Below are 6,071 nucleotides of genomic sequence, written 5' to 3'. Positions count from 1 at the left end.
CAGACAGAAGCATGTTGCTTTAACAAGACTTTTGGGTTCTAGAGGCAGTACATTTCCCCACTTGGGAATACTACTTTGACTCATTTGGCAGATGCCAAGGTAGGTTGGTGGCTTTGAGAGAAACCAAGAGCAGGTCCAGTCTGTGGTTCACATAGTCTTGTCTCTTAGGCCATACTTGGCAGACCCTATGGTCCTAGTGGTATATGTGGTGGGAAGAGATACCATGTGGAGTTTATGCCAAGCCCCAACAGAAGAATCACAACGTGGGCCCCTATCACAATCTAAGCAAGTCCATGCAGTCTATAGTAACCAACTATAAACCATTCAAAAAGCAGCTTCCAGCATGCTATTGGGCCCTTGTAGCATTCTGACTGTGGGACCCCCAGTGATCATGTAGCTAGGCCATGAAGAGCTGTCAGGTCTACTATGTTAACAGGTTAGGCAGATCCAGCATACTGCTGTCCACCTATAAAATGGAAATGGTAAATCCTGGGTTGGATACAAAATTAGCGAGAAAACACAAGTAAATTGCTTAATCAGGTCCCCTGGACTCTCATGTAATCCACCTCTCTCTCAACTCACACCTTTGGCCACATGGAGGGGTCTTGAGGACCAGTTGACAGGGGAGGAAAAAGGCCAAGCCTGTTTCTTAGATGGGTCAACTCAGTAGGTAGTGCCAGGATTTATGTTGTTCTGTATGATCTCACTCAATCCTCATGGCTAGACTAAGAGCTTCATGAGGCCAGAAAGTTGGTCTGTCTTATTCACCATTTAATCACCAGGGCCGAGTACAGTGTTTATCTGGTAGGTATTCCATCAACGAATATTGATTGCTCCCAATAATACATACCAAGTCCTGTGTGGGTACTAGGAATATAGCAGTAAACACAATAGAACTTACTGAACTTTAGTAGACTCAATAAATATTTGTTGAAGAATGAAAGAACAACAACGCTTTATCATCCCAGGTCCTGCCAGGAATCAGAATCTAATTCAATTGGCTAAAAATTCTTTCTCATCTCTCTGGTCAGAGACCAGAAATAGTGTGAAGACTTTACCACCCATAGGCTTAAAGGCACAAAAGGGGAGGATGGCATTAGAGAATTAGATTTGGAAATATTAAGCTATAGTTGAGGGACCCAATCATTGCATGAAACATGGCCCAGAGCAAAAGACAGCCTAGAAGAACTCTCTTCTTCCTTCACCCTCTGATCTCTACCAGTGTCTCTCTTTGGCAACAACTGGAAGCCAACTAACTGGAAAGGGAGCCCTGGTGATGTAACCTGTAGGGATCTGCCTCCAAAGAAGCAATCAGAGCAGAGATGAAACAATGGATATGGAAGGGGGGCAAGAGGACAAATGGAGAAAACAGAATACACACTTAGAAGTATCTTTTCCTAATTTAACAGATGAAAAAACTGAAGCTGAGCCTGCTTATACAAGTAAAATTGCAGAGGCAGAATTCAAACCCATGGCAAATAATTCCAAAATCATTCCTTTTAATCAATACTTTATACTGCCTCTAGGCATTCTGATTTCTGGAAAAGTGGAATGTGCGTAGATTGCACAAATTATATTTTCTATTCCGAGAAGAATGTATAAATTAGAGTCTCAGTACATGGTAGATGATAAGGTAACAATACACTAATGAGAGAGCCTAGGAATTTGATCATAGAAATGTAATGGGAAATTCACCTCAAAGGAGAGTATGTGCCATGTTTGGGGGTTACTGACCTTTACAAAAGATAGTCCTTGCGATATTGGACCTATTGATAGGGTGGCATAAAGTAACAATGGAAAGTGTCATACCCTCTGCCCCTCCTCTGTGCATCTGGGTTGTATACTCCTTAATAGGGGTACATGAAGACTTCCCAGCAGATATGCAACATGGTGGTTTTAAGTGAATCCATTTCCAGACCCTCAACTTCCATATGCATCCTTTCAAAAATAACTTTGCCTGATGACATGCCTGCAGGCTTCTCGTTCTTTACCACCACTCACCTCTTAATCACTGTTCTCCCACTTTACAAAAAAAAGGCATTCTTCTCACTCATGATGAGACCTACTGTGGTACCTTGCCCCATAGTTGACTAGCCTCCCTGGCACCAAACAAAAGAACGCACTGGAGAACACATTGTTCTTGAGGGCCAGTCCTTTAAGTACAAATTAAGAAATACTCATGGCAAAGCTCCCCTACTGAAGCTACCTAGCCAACTCGTTTTCTGAGTATCTAATTAGTTAATCATCCCAGAATTAGTATTCCAAAATGAGGTTGTCACCAGGATGCATGATAACAAATTTATATGAATGAAAAAATGAAGCCAGACTCTCTTCTGATGGAAAACAAGTAATCCGACTGAGTGACTTGACAATAAGAACTGGCTTTGTTAATGAGATGTTATTGCAACATGTACCATACACTGAATGAGCTAAATCCACAGCTTCAGTTTTGATAAAAATATATTAAAAACTCTTATGCAATATACAATATGGTGAAAATTACATCCTTTGTAACTAATTAAACTTATGACATGTGGACTTAAAAATGTGGGGACACATACCTTTTTAAAATTCTTTTAGGGAGTACATGAACAAAACAGTTGGAGGATACTATTCTAGATCCTAGAGTAGAACACATTTTAGATCTGGAAGGGATACCATTACTTGGTACAACTTTCTTTATAGAGAAGCAAACAAACACAGAGAAATTAAAGGACTTGCAACCAATTTGTGACAGAGCCGGGATTAGAACCTGAGCCTCCTGGTCCCTAAGGCACGTTTCCACTTGATATACTTTGCAGCTAGAATTCTGCCCTCTCTCCCACACCCGCCAGGCCATCGAAGATCCCTTAATGCAGAAAGCAGACATTAGTTAAATAAATGAGCAATTCTCTTCAGAACAGAAGTGCCAAAGAGGGCAGAATCTACACACTTGTTTATCTCTAATGGACCTTGACTATGACACCAGTGGGACTAAATGATGTGAAAGCCTTGGAATCAGAAGAGTTAACATGAGTCACAAAAATATCTTGATTGGCCACAGGTTACTTCACAGTCCCAGGCCAGCCATGGTACTGTAAGATCAATTTCACCTCAGCCTCACACAGTGATCACATCTGTCTTCCGAAATGTGTTCCTTGAACATACCCAACTCCTCTCACTACCGCCAGACTCCAGCCTGACCCCTGGTAGTTTCCCAATATGTCTCCCTTTCAGATTTAATTAGCATGGCACTCTAGGGGAGTCCCTCACAGAGGCACAGTGGCCCGTGTCCCGAGCACATTTTGATCACGATCTTGCCTCATGGGCAATGAAATTATATCCCCTGTTGATCCAGTCATAACTTCCCTATGACATAATTCATGTTCTCTGCTTTATTTTTCTGGGTTTTTTTTTCTCTATTCCACAGAATTTCTATTTTTCTGTTCAGCTTAACTGAAGATGTTTACCTGCTTTGGGCTCCAAGGAATGGAGGCATATAAATTATCTCTGGGAGCAGGTGAGGGAAGAAGGCATTGGAGTTTGTAAGATTCCACTGACTTTCATCTGCAATGATTAGTTGTGCTAACGAGACTAAAATTGAAAACTGTATGTTAATAGCGAAAGAATCATCCATGTTAATTGGGCACACGATTACAGAGGAACATTTAATAAGTAAAATTCTAGAGCCAAGAGGGCTCAGAGTAAAAATCATTGAGCGAAGTTCAATGACTATTGATTTTGAAATGCTGGCATTAATTTATGAGCAATCGATACTCTTTTAATTGGAATTTTGCTGTCTCTGGGTACATACATAGCACAGTCTATTAAAGGCAAATGATAAGTCCCCTTTGTTTTAAAGCTTATGGCAGGGAATTAGAGATGAGCTCCTAGAATGGGGCCTTTATTTCACTCACTAGCAGCATTTAACTATGAAATAAAATCAAAGAAGCAGCTCTATTTACACCAGAGGCTCCAAATTTAAAGAGGCACTCTCTCCCTCTGTATATATAAATAATGCTGCCACCCACCCCCACCCCGCCTCCTTGCTATCCACTATTTCATAGACAGCAAGGCCATGTACTTTAGAGATGGAATTTTTTTTTCCTGCTTGGGAGATTAGATACTAGAAAAATCTATAGAACAGAGTGAGAGCTCCAGATTTCATTCAGATGCCGTCACTTATCACACATGTGACTTTTCTGAGCTTCAGTGGCCTCATCTATAAAATAAGGATAATAGTATTTACTTCCTCAAAAAAAAGGGGTAAGGATTAAAATGGCAGAAGAACTATACAATGTAAGTCAGTATGATGACCTTTGCAAATGAACTCTCCTGGGTGAATATTTCATTTGCTAGTCTTAAATACTCACCCCCTATTCCAAACAGAAAAGTCCCCAAGATTCTAGGAGACCAGGTAGTTCCAAGGACAGTATATCAGAATCATTTCCATATTACGTTTTCCTGCCCGCTCTGCACCCTCAAAATTCACATCATTCCACAGGCCGTTCCCAGAAAAAGCCAACTGCCCTCTGAGCTAGTCGGACCCAAGTGTGTTGAACAATATCAAACCCTCTTCCAGTTTTAGACAAACTGCCCTCAAATTGCGGGAGGGGAGCGAGGGCAGATGCTGGAGAGACTTGCCCTCTGGCTGGCCTGATTCTAAGCAGAGCAGTCCTGAGTGGATTTTTAAACACCATCTCTCACCTCTCAGGACTAACGTTCAACGGAGAAATATGTGAAGGGGAAAGCCCCTTAAATGGATAAGTTGCAGCAAAACTCCGAAAGCCTTGAAAATGAGGGAGAAAACTGCCAGAAGAAGAAACTGGGAGAGTGTTATGCCCAAATACATCATCTGTTCTGACAGGCAAATTTCACAAGGAGCCAAACCTTGACAATTCTCCTCCCGTTTTTTGTGTTTTTTTTTTTTAAATTGCTTCCCTGGCAACCTCTCATCAAGCTGCGGCAGTCACACTACACTGCAGGTGCACACTCTGCTTTCATCTCCCTCTCCGCGAGACTAATGTATTCAGGTGAACGGTGCAGGTGGAGAGTGAAGGGGTGTGCAGAAGATGGGGGGCCAGTGCCCACCTCCACTGTCCCCCAGCATGAGTCCCAGGCTCTGGGGCAAGATAGCACTTCCTCCCCTTATGCTCCACTCTTACCATTTATAAATTTTCCATCTCCGAAATGCTACTGAAAGGTAATGAGTTAGATAATTTGCTTGGGGGCGTTTGTTTTATTTCTTTGATAGCAAGTAGGATAACAAAACAATGCCAATGCACTATAGGGTGTTGACATATTTTATAAACATCATAGAAGAGCTAGCAAACATAATGACCAAATCTCGCACAGTGAGAGTTTTGTGTATCTAAATTGTGATAGTGGAAGGGAATAAAAAGGAAGCTGGAAAATAAATAAACAAAAACTACATGTGTTGCCGAGATAATTATATAAGATGTGAAGTGCGCACACACACACACACACACACACACACACATACACACACAACTAAGGTTAGCAGATATTAGACTGCCACACAAAAAAAGGGACCCTGTGGGGCACCTGGGAGGCTCAGTCTGCTGAGCGATGACTCTTGATTTCGGCTCAGGGTCAAGATCTCTGGGTCCTGAGATTGAGCCCTGAGTGGGATCCATGCTGGGCATGGAACCTGCTAGAGATTCTCTCTCCCTCTGTCCCTCCCTCCACACTTGCACGCATGCACTGTCTCTCTCTCTATAAAAAAATTTTAAAAGCGGGGGAGGGGGATGAACCCTGTCTTCAAAATCTACCATTTTAGCAGATGAAGAGATACAGGTCTGGGATATTTTAATAAATATTTACTTAATATGGCTACACAAAATCAAGAGGTTAAAGCAACAGGAAGTTTGCCTTAGGCATGGCTGAAGTACTACAGGGAGATGCTAATCCCATCTTCCCACACATTTGCAGCAATAATATACCTCTCCACTGACCTATGTGTTTCTACTTTAAACCATCTCTACTGTCCTGACCCAGGGTGATTTGGAAGTTGGACAAGAATATCCTACAGAAATGTATCAGTTTTTGAACTTCCTCAGCAGCTTGCTATT

Source organism: Phoca vitulina, unplaced genomic scaffold (assembly GCF_004348235.1).
Source record: "Phoca vitulina isolate PV1807 unplaced genomic scaffold, GSC_HSeal_1.0 scaffold72, whole genome shotgun sequence".
NCBI lineage: Eukaryota > Metazoa > Chordata > Mammalia > Carnivora > Phocidae > Phoca > Phoca vitulina.
This window is presented reverse-complemented; position numbering follows the sequence as displayed.